General features: G+C 41.0%; 1 pseudogene; it reads right to left on the bottom strand.

Annotated features, from left to right (window-relative positions):
* Positions 1–9285, bottom strand: part of LOC125926029 (40S ribosomal protein S2-like) — a 60895-nt pseudogene extending 51610 nt beyond the window's left edge.
* Positions 9286–12033: the final 2748 nt, after the last annotated feature.

Consider the following 12033-nt stretch of genomic DNA (forward strand, 5'->3'; position numbering starts at 1 on the left):
AGCCATGTCACTGTTCTTTAGGGTTTGCACCAACTGCTTCTGGGTGGGAGGGTGCAAGACAAGATCTGTAAATTGAATGAGTGTCAAACTGTTGACTCACAGAATTCATTAGCCTAAAATAATGTTGTATGGAAAATTCATATCATGTAGGATATTTTCAGTTGCAAGAAACAGAATACCCACTGACTTATAGTTCTTGAAATTTTTCCCACGAGGATATCTCTTTTGCACTGTCCTTCAGCATTTGCCTAAATGAAGTTGAATGTCACAGAAGTTCATTTAGAGTGAGAGCTACCATACTGTGCAGAGCTTTCTATAAATTTGGTTGGATTTTTTTTTCTCCTGAGGCAAGTGATCTTAAGGAAGTATCCATGAGGTCACAGAAGTAGGATGTGGGAGGTCTGATAGCAAAGTCAGAAAAAAGGCATGTGGAGTGTAAGCCACTGCATGTATAACTTCTTTGTGACTTTGGCACCTGTTTGGGTGTAGTCTTGTTTACATTGTTTCCACTTGATGGTGTGCTGATGCTTGGCTTTATGTCTGGCTAGATGATACTAAGTTCATGATGAAAACCAGGTATCTCAGGGGCATGCATTGAGTGTCTCTCAGGGATCAATAGTAAGCCACAGGCTGTTACCAAATAAATATACATATGTATTATATATATGTAAATTTTTACTATATTTTATATAATATATTATGTAATTTTATTTTATCTTTTGAGAGAGACACAGACAGAGACAGAGGGAGAGAGGGAGAGAGAATTCCAAGCAGGCTCCACACCCAGCATGGAGCTCGAATGGGGGCTCAGTCCCATGACTGTGAGGTCATGACCTGAGCCAAAACCAACAGTTGGATGCTTAAACAACTGAGCCACTCAGGTGCCAGTATATTACATAATTTTACATAAGGGGTCGTAGCTTTGTTTTGCATCAAAGTCCTGTTGTGGTTCTTCTAACATACTTTATTCTTTCAACAACATTATAATCTAGCACACTTTGGGCACAACTGGCTCAGAGCTACTTGCACTTCAGCCTGGATAAGTTGGGATTTTCTCTCTAGAATGAAGATCAGGTTGCCACTTGCTCTACCACTAAGAAAGAGACACAAGACAGTTGACCCTTGAACAACACGAGTTTGAATTGCCTTGGTCCACTTATAAATGGATTGTTTTCAGTTAGTATAGTCCAGTATTGTTAATGTATTTTCTCTTCCTTTTAATTTTCTTCAAAAAATTTTTTTGAATTTTTTTTAAACATTTATTTGTTTTTTGAAAGAGAGAGAGACAGAGTGCAAATGGGGGAGGGGCAGAGAGAGAGAGAGGGTGACACAGAATTGGAAGCAGGTTCCAGGCTCTGAGCCATCAGCCCAGAGCCCAATGCAGGGCTTGAACTCATGAACCATGAGATCGTGACCTAAGTTATAGTCAGATGCCCAACCGAATGAGCCACCCATGCACCCCTAAAAAATTTTTTTTAACATTTATTTATTTTTGAGAGACAGAGCACTAGCGAGGTTGGGACAGAGAGAGAAGGAGACACAGAATCTGAAGCAGGCTCCAGGCTCTGACCTGTCAGCACAGAGCCCAATGTGGGGCTCGAATCCACGAACCGCGAGACCATGACCTGAGCCGAAGTCGGACGCTTAACTGGCTGAGCCACCCAGGAGCCCTTCTTCCTTATAATTTTCTTAATTTTTTCTCTTCTCTAGCTTACTTTATTATAAGACTACCATATATAATACAAAATATGTGTCAATAGACTGTTTATGTTATTGGTAAGGCTTCCAGTCAACAGTAGGGTAATAATTAAGTTTGGGGGGAGTCAAAAGTCATACAAAGATTTTTGACTCTGTGGGGGTTTGGCACCCCTAGGTCCCCTGTTGTTCAAGAAACGACTGTCCTTGGTGAACCCCCTTGGATTTGGGAGGTAATGTGTATCACATGGATATGCTGCTCTGACCTATTTCAGGTTAACACAAAAGGTTCTCAGCTTTAAGAGGGACCCAGAAAAAAGAAGTTTCTCTAGCTGAACAGTTAAGGTTACTGGCAATGTTTAAAGTGTTAAAAGCCAGTGTGAAAGGCTCCATACTGTATAATGTGAACAACATGACACTGTACAAAAGGCAAAACTATTGACACAGTAAAAAACTCAGTGGGTGCCAGTGATTTGGGGAGAGGGAAAGAGGATTGAATAGGTAGAGCAAAGGGGATTTTTATGGTGGTGAAACTATTCTGTATTATACTGCAATGTTGGATACATGATAATGTTGGATACGTGCAGTTTTCAAAACCCAAAACATTGTTTAACACAAAGAAGACGCCTTAAAGGAAACCATGGACTTTAATAGTATATCAATATTGGTTTGTAAATTGTAACAATGTATCCTACTAATGCAAGATGTTAATAATAGGAGAAACTATGTGGGGGAAAATAAGGGATATTTGGAACTCTCTGTACTTTTTGTACAATTTTTCTATAAACTTAAAACTGCTCTAAAAATAAGTATATTAGAGTTGGAGGGAAGATGGCGGCGTAGGAGGACGCTGGGCTCACCGCGCGTCCTGCTGATCACATAGATTCCACCTACACCTGCCTAAAGAACCCAGAAAACCACCAGAGGATTAGCAGAACGGAGTCTCCGGAGCCAAGCGCAGACGAGAGGCCCACGGAAGAGGGTAGGAAGGGCGGCGAGGCGGTGCGCGCTCCACGGACTGGCGGGAGGGAGCCGGGGCGGAGGGGCGGCTCGCCGGCCAGGCGGAGCCCCCGAGTCTGGCTGGCAAAAGCGGAGGGGCCGGACAGACTGTGTTCCGACAGCAAGCGCGACTTAGCGTCTGGGAGGTCATAAGTTAACAGCTCTGCTCGGAAAGCGGGAAGGCTGGAGGACAAAGGGAGGGAGAACTGCTGAGCCCCCAGACGGCAGAGCTCAGCTTGGCGGGGAACAAAGGCGCTCGCCAGCGCCATCTCCCCCGCCCATCCCCCAGCCAAAATCCCAAAGAGAACCAGTTCCTGCCAGGGAACTTGCTTCCTCCGCGTAAACACCCAACTCTGTGCTTCTGCGGAGCCAAACCTCCAGCAGCGGATCTGACTCCCTCCCGCTGCCACATGGCCCCTCCTGAAGTGGATCACCTAAGGAGAAGCCAGCTAAGCCTGCCCCTCCTGCCCCCGTGCACCTTGCCTACCCACCCCAGCTAATACGCCAGATCCCCAGCACCACAAGCCCGGCAGTGTGCAAGTAGCCCAGACGGGCCACGCCACCCCACAGTGAATCCCACCCCTAGGAGAGGGGAAGAGAAGGCACACACCAGTCTGACTGTGGCCCCAGTGGTGGGCTGGGGGCAGACATCAGGTCGGACTGCGGCCCCGCCCACCAACTCCAGTTATACACCACAGCACAGGGGAAGTGCCCTGCAGGTCCTCACCACTCCAGGGACTATCCAAAATGACCAAATGGAAGAATTCCCCTCAGAAGAATCTCCAGGAAATAACAACAGCTAATGAACTGATCAAAAAGGATTTAAATAATATAACAGAAAGTGAATTTAGAATAATAGTCATAAAATTAATCGCTGGGCTTGAAAACAGTATAGAGGACAGCAGAGAATCTCTTGCCACAGAGATCAAGGGACTAAGGAACAGTCACGAGGAGCTGAAAAGCGCTTTAAACGAAATGCAAAACAAAATGGAAATGACAACAGCTCGGATTGAAGAGGCAGAGGAGAGAATAGGTGAACTAGAAGATAAAGTTATGGAAAAAGAGGAAGCTGAGAGAAAGAGAGATAAAAAAATCCAGGAGTATGAGGGAAAAATTAGAGAACTAAGTGATACACTAAAAAGAAATAATATACGCATAATTGGTATCCCAGAGGAGGAAGAGAGAGGGAAAGGTGCTAAAGGGGTACTTGAAGAAATTATAGCTGAGAACTTCCCTGAACTGGGGAAGGAAAAAGGCATTGAAATCCAAGAGGCACAGAGAACTCCCTTCAGACGTAACTTGAATCGATCTTCTGCACGACATATCATAGTGAAACTGGCAAAATACAAGGATAAAGAGAAAATTCTGAAAGCAGCAAGGGATAAACGTGCCCTCACATATAAAGGGAGACCTATAAGACTCGTGACTGATCTCTCCTTTGAAACTTGGCAGGCCAGAAAGGCTTGGCACGATATCTTCAGTGTGCTAAACAGAAAAAATATGCAGCCGAGAATCCTTTATCCAGCAAGTCTGTCATTCAGAATAGAAGGAGAGATAAAGGTCTTCCCAAACAAACAAAAACTGAAGGAATTCATCACCACTAAACCAGCCCTACAAGAGATCCTAAGGGGGATCCTGTGAGACAAAGTACCAGAGACATCGCTACAAGCATGAAACCTACGGACATCACAATGACTCTAAACCCGTATCTTTCTATAATAACACTGAATGTAAATGGATTAAATGCGCCAACCAAAAGGCATAGGCTATCAGAATGGATAAAAAAACAAGACCCATCTATTTGCTGTCTACAAGAGACTCATTTTAGATCTGAGGACACCTTTAGATTGAGAGTGAGGGGATGGAGAACTATTTATCATGCTACTGGAAGCCAAAAGAAAGCTGGAGTAGCCATACTTATATCAGACAAACTAGACTTTAAATTAAAGGCTGTAACAAGAGATGAAGAAGGGCATTATATAATAATTACAGGGTCTATCCATCAGGAAGAGCTAACAATTATAAATGTCTATGCGCCAAATACCGGAGCCCCCAGATATATAAAACAATTACTCACAAACATAAGCAACCTTATTGATAAGAATGTGGTCATTGCAGGGGACTTTAACACCCCACTTACAGAAATGGATAGATCATCTAGACACACAGTCAATAAAGAAACAAGGGCCCTGAATGATACATTGGATCAGATGGACTTGACAGATATATTTAGAACTCTGCATCCCAAAGCAACAGAATATACTTTCCTCTCGAGTGCACATGGAACATTCTCCAAGATAGATCATGTACTGGGTCACAAAACAGCCCTTCATAAGTTTACAAGAATTGAAATTATACCATGCATACTTTCAGACCACAATGCTATGAAGCTTGAAATCAACCACAGGAAAAAGTCTGGAAAACCTCCAAAAGCATGGAGGTTAAAGGACACCCTACTAAAGAATGAATGGGTCAACGAGGCAATTAGAGAAGAAATTAAAAAATATATGGAAACAAACGAAAATGAAAATACAACAATCCAAACGCTTTGGGACGCAGCGAAGGCAGTCCTGAGAGGAAAATACATTGCAATCCAGGCCTATCTCCAGAAACAAGAAAAATCCCAAATACAAAATCTAACAGCACACCTAAAGGAAATAGAAGCAGAACAGCAAAGGCAGCCTAAACCCAGCAGAAGAAGAGAAATAATAAAGATCAGAGCAGAAATAAACAATATAGAATCTAAAAAAACTGTAGAGCAGATCAACGAAACCAAGAGTTGGTTTTTTGAAAAAATAAACAAAATTGACAAACCTCTAGCCAGGCTTCTCAAAAAGAAAAGGGAGATGACCCAAATAGATAAAATCATGAATGAAAATGGAATTATTACAACCAATCCCTCAGAGATACAAACAATTATCAGGGAATACGATGAAAAATTATATGCCAACAAATTGGACAACCTGGAAGAAATGGACAAATTTCTAAACACCCACACTCTTCCAAAACTCAATCAGGAGGAAATAGAAAGCTTGAACAGACCCATAACCAGTGAAGAAATTGAATCGGTTATCAAAAATCTGCCAACAAATAAGAGTCCAGGACCAGATGGCTTCCGAGGGGAGTTCTACCAGACGTTTAAAGCAGAGATAATACCTATCCTTCTCAAGCTATTCCAAGAAATAGAAAGGGAAGGAAAACTTCCAGACTCATTCTATGAAGCCAGTATTACTTTGATTCCTAAATCAGACAGAGACCCAGTAAAAAAAGAGAACTACAGGCCAATATCCCTGATGAATATGGATGCAAAAATTCTCAATAAGATACTAGCAAATCGAATTCAACAGCATATAAGAAGAATTATTCACCACGATCAAGTGGGATTCATTCCTGGGATGCAGGGCTGGTTCAACATTCGCAAATCGATCAACGTGATACATCACATTAACAACAAAAAAAGAGAAGAACCATATGATCCTGTCAATCGATGCAGAAAAGGCCTTTGACAAAATCCAGCACCCTTTCTTAATAAAAACCCTTGAGAAAGTCGGGATAGAAGGAACATACTTAAAGATCATAAAAGGCATTTATGAAAAGCCCACAGCTAACATCATCCTCAATGGGGAAAAACTGAGAGCTTTTTCCCTGAGATCAGGAACACGACAGGGATGCCCACTCTCACCGCTGTTGTTTAACATAGTGCTGGAAGTTCTAGCATCAGCAATCAGACAACAAAAGGAAATCAAAGGCATCAAAATTGGCAAAGATGAAGTCAAGCTTTCGCTTTTTGCAGATGACATGATATTATACATGGAAAATCCGATAGACTCCACCAAAAGTCTGCTAGAACTGATACATGAATTCAGCAAAGTTGCAGGATACAAAATCAATGTACAGAAATCAGTTGCATTCTTATACACTAACAATGAAGCAACAGAAAGACAAATAAAGAAACTGATCCCATTCACAATTGCACCAAGAAGCATAAAATACCTAGGAATAAATCTCACCAAAGATGTAAAAGATCTGTATGCTGAAAACTATAGAAAGCTTATGCAGGTAATTGAAGAAGATATAAAGAAATGGAAAGACATTCCCTTCTCATGGATTGGAAGAATAAATATTGTCAAAATGTCAATACTACCCAAAGCTATCTACACATTCAATGCAATCCCAATCAAAATTGCACCAGCATTCTTCTCGAAACTAGAACAAGCAATCCTAAAATTCATATGGAACCACAAAAAGCCCCGAATAGCCAAAGTAATTTTGAAGAAGAAGACCAAAGCAGGAGGCATCACAATCCCAGACTTTAGCCTCTACTACAAAGCTGTCATCATCAAGACAGCATGGTATTGGCACAAAAACAGACACATAGACCAATGGAATAGAATAGAAACCCGAGAACTAGACCCACAAACGTATGGCCAACTCATCTTTGACAAAGCAGGAAAGAACATCCAATGGAAAAAAGACAGTCTCTTTAACAAATGGTGCTGGGAGAACTGGACAGCAACATGCAGAAGGTTGAAACTAGACCACTTTCTCACACCATTCACAAAAATAAACTCAAAATGGATAAAGGACCTGAATGTGAGACAGGAAACCATCAAAACCTTAGAGGAGAAAGCAGGAAAAGACCTCTCTGACCTCAGCCGTAGCAATCTCTTACTCGGCACATCCCCAAAGGCAAGGGAAGTAAAAGCAAAAGTGAATTACTGGGACCTTATGAAGATAAAAAGCTTCTGCACAACAAAGGAAACAACCAACAAAACTAAAAGGCAACCAACGGAATGGGAAAAGATATTTGCAAATGACATATCGGACAAAGGGCTAGTATCCAAAATCTATAAAGAGCTCATCAAACTCCACACCCGAAAAACAAATAACCCAGTGAAGAAATGGGCAGAAAACATGAATAGACACTTCTCTAAAGAAGACATCCGGATGGCAGATGTTCAACGTCGCTCCTTATCAGGGAAATACAAATCAAAACCACACTCAGATATCACCTCACGCCAGTCAGAGTGGCCAAAATGAACAAATCAGGAGACTATAGATGCTGGAGAGGATGTGGAGAAACGGGAACCCTCTTGCACTGTTGGTGGGAATGCAAATTGGTGCAGCCGCTCTGGAAAGCAGTGTGGAGGTTCCTCAGCAAATTAAAAATAGACCTACCCTATGACCCAGCAATAGCACTGCTAGGAATTTATCCAAGGGATACAGGAGTACTGATGCATAGGGGCACTTGTACCCCAATGTTTATAGCAGCACTCTCAACAATAGCCAAATTATGGAAAGAGCCTAAATGTCCATCAACTGATGAATGGATAAAGAAATTGTGGTTTATATACACAATGGAATACTACGTGGCAATGAGAAAAATGAAATATGGCCTTTTGTAGCAACGTGGATGGAACTGGAGAGTGTGATGCTAAGGGAAATAAGCCATACAGAGAAAGACAGATACCATATGGTTTCACTCTTATGTGGATCCTGAGAAATGTAACAGAAACCCATGGGGGAGGGGAAGGAAAAAAAAAAAAAAAGAGGTTAGAGTGGGAGAGAGCCAAAGCATAAGAGACTGTTAAAAACTGAGAACAAACTGAGGGTTGATGGGGGGTGGGAGGGAGGGCAGGGTGAGTGATGGGTATTGAGGAGGGCACCTTCTGGGATGAGCACTGGGTGTTGTATGGAAACCAATTTGACAGTAAATTTCATATATTTAAAAAAAAAGATAAAAATAAGTATATTAATAAAAAAGCTGGTACAAATTTTTACTAAGAGCGCAGTCTAAATTAATATTGCGGAAGAAAAGATTTCATTGATTAGTAGTATGCTTTAGCCTACTCATATTTTAATAGGCCTCCATTTTTGTACTCCATTTTTGGAGTAACATGCCATTTTTTTCCTTTTCATTGGGGCCTGCTGGAACAAGAGGAGAGCTATGTTAGTTTTTGATAGCTTCTCTATGATGGCTCTGGTTTTGATTAAATTCCTTTGATTCACTAGTCTCTCAGTAAAAAAATAAATTGGGGGTTCTCAGTAAAAGGAAACACATGCATCTAATTTTCCTTCCTTCAGAAATTCCACTAAAACTTAGTTAAAAAAAAATTTAAGGCCATAAACTGACAAGCTAGTAAACATGAGAATAAACAACATCAAAGACATTTCATAGGCTATGAAGCAGACAGGTTGGTGGTTACTCAGAGGAGTCCAGAGAAAGTCGGCTCTTAACCTACTAGGGGAAATAAACTGATTTCCATCGCAGAAATGCTTAAAATGCCAGGGGTTATCAGGACCAGGCACATCTGGAAATGGAAATAAAAGTTGGAGAATGTTAAAAACGGAAGATTAGTTGAAAGCTGATGATGGAACAGATAGCTAAATCTTGTTTCTTACTCCACACTGCTGGTTACCTATTCCCAGCCCCCACCATAGACTAGAGACTCCTCCTTTGGGGAGGGTAAAACTGAGAGTGTCTGGTCTGAGGGTCATCATTCATAGTGGAACGTGGGGTAACACACCAGACATGTGGGAATGAGAGTGTATCTGAATGCTGAGTTCTCTTACCTTGTCTGACGCCGACATTGGGAGTCAGATTGGAAGATCCTTCTCTGAGGATCAGACCAGCCCATGAAGAAAGCTAAAGATATCAGTTTGGGGGTTCCTCAACAAACAGCCCAGCCCTAAAGCTCTGAACTGACATATACTTAAAGGTTTCTATTTAAAAAGTTTTTAATTTAATTTTAAGTGTTATATTAGTTTCAGGTGTACAATACAGTGATTCAACACTTCCATACATCACCATTGACACAATGGTGTCATTGACACCATTGGTGTCATGACATGTGCATTCCTTAATCCCCATCACCTACTTCACCCATCCCTGCACCCACCTTCCCTCCAGTAACCACCAGTTTCTTCTCCATAGTTAAGAGTCTATTTTTTTAAATTTAATTTTTAATGTTTATTTATTTTTGAGAGAGGGAGAGAGAGAGCATGAGAGGGGGAGGGGCAGAGAAAGGGGGTGGGAGACACAGAATCTAAAGCAGGCTCCAGGCTCTGAGGTGTCAGCACAGAGCCCGATGTGGGGCTCAAACCCACGAACCATGAGATCATGACCTGAGCTGAAGTCTGACACTTACCCTACTGAGCCACCCAGGTGCCCTGTTAACAGTTGATTTCTTTTTTTGCCTTTCTCTCTCCCCTTTTTGCCCCCTTTCTTTCTTAAATTCCGCATATGAGTCAAGTCATATGGTATTTGTCTTTCTCTGACTGACTTATGTCCCTTAGCATGATACTCTCTAGTTCCATCCAGATACTTAAAGCTTTCAACTAGTTTTTAGTGTCATAGTGTTAAATATGAGCAAACAATTAACAAAAAGTTGAAGAAAACTTATAAAGAAAGATACAATCCCAAATAAATAAATACAAAGAAGAATGTTTGAGGAAATAGCAATGAGGCAAGGAGAGAAAAAACTTAAATATGAGATATTACATTCATGAAACAAGATGCTACGTAAAAACAATATTCAGATTGCAAAAATTATTATTTGGAATTAAAGTTATGGTAGCATAGATGAAAATCTCGACAGAAGAGTTGGAAGATCCAGTTGAGGAATCATCCAGAGGGTAGAACAAAAACACCAAGGGCTAGGAAATAAGAGAAGAAAAAAATCCAGAGAACAAGGTCAAGAGGTCCAACATCTGAATAATAGGAGTTTCAGACAGAGAGAAATAAGAAAACAATTGGGGAGGCATTAAGAAGATAATTTACAAAAATTTCCCGGAACTGAACCTCATGAGTTTTTAGATTGAAAGATCTCACTCAGTGTATATGCGCCACCAGGGATGAAAAAAGACCCACACCCAGACACATTACTATGAAATTTAAGAACACAAGAGATGAAGAGAAGAGACTACAAACTTCCAAAAAGGAAAAAAGAGGTCTCATACAAAGGATCAAGAATCAGAACGTCTTTTGAGTCCTCAGTAGTAATACCGGAAAGTAGAAAGCAATGGTGAAATTGTCTCAAAATTCCCAGGGAAAATTACTTCTATATTCTATATCTCTGTATATTTATGTATTAGTTCTATATCCAGTATGCATGTAGAGGGAAAGAAGACATTTTCAGACATGCAAGATCTCAAAAAATTTACTTCCCAGGTGTCCTTTCTCATGAACTTACTGAAGGTTGGGTTCCATCAAAACAAAAGACCTACCCTAGGAGAAAAGAGAAAGGAACCTCCAAGATGTTTGCAAAGGGAGATCCTAGGACAACAGCTATGCCACAAGTCAAAGTTGGAGTAGGTCAGAGGCCCTGGGATGGAAATATTTAGCAAGATAAAACTGATAGAATATTTATCAACCAGAAGAGAGACTGACTGAATTAGTGGTTAGAAAATTAAGCAAACATACACATGAAAATTATTAACTCCAGGGAAAGCAAAACATTTGCAGGAAAAAAAAATGACGATAGTTGACTCTGTTCTGAAATCACCATTGAAATGCCTTAAAAGCATAAAGTTGAACAAAAATCAAAATGGCTGCACTAATGCTTCAAGAAGCATTATTTTAAACTAAGTAACCTTTTCCTTCTCTTCTGCAAACCTTGCCTTCTCCCTTCTTAGCCTTTTGTTTTAGGAACCCAGTCCTACCCTCAAGACACGACTAAGGAGGCTGGCAGTACACAATTCCTATCAAGACCAGCTAGATCCTGTATTTCCCTATAAAGCCCCCTCCCCACTTCCTCCAGTGGGCTTGCAGTTTTGAAGGCTTTAGCCTGCTGCAACCTCCTTTGCCTGGCAAAGCAATAAAGCTACTTTTCCTCTTCATCCCAAACTCTGTCTTTGCATTATATTTTGGTTCCAAAGCATGGAGGTCAGTTTTTGTCAACATATATACATCTAATAATATAAACACCATCTATTTATCTAATCACTATACTATGATGATGAGGAATGGGACACTGACTGTATATGTATGTGTTTAATTGTGGTGGGGTGAGGAAAACCAATAGAGAATGCCTACTAAAAGAACGTGGTGTAGCAATAGAAGCGTGGTATTTAGAGTATAGAGGTGCGTGGGAGGAACGTCATCTAGAGTTGAAAGTAATTGTCTTTGATATGAGAGGAATGATGGGTAGGACTGAGGACTCTTCTTTGTTTTAATATATCTTGTTAAATTTGTTCACTTTTTAAAAAAATGAAGATAAGGGGTGCCTGGTGGCTCAAGTCATGATCTCGTGGTTCCTAAGTTCGAACCCCACATCTGCCAGCGGAGAGCCTGCTTCGGATCATCTGTCCCCCCTCTCTGTATGCCCCTCCCCTGCTCAT

The sequence above is a fragment of the Panthera uncia genome, chromosome F1 (assembly GCF_023721935.1).
Source record: "Panthera uncia isolate 11264 chromosome F1, Puncia_PCG_1.0, whole genome shotgun sequence".
NCBI classification, from domain to species: domain Eukaryota; kingdom Metazoa; phylum Chordata; class Mammalia; order Carnivora; family Felidae; genus Panthera; species Panthera uncia.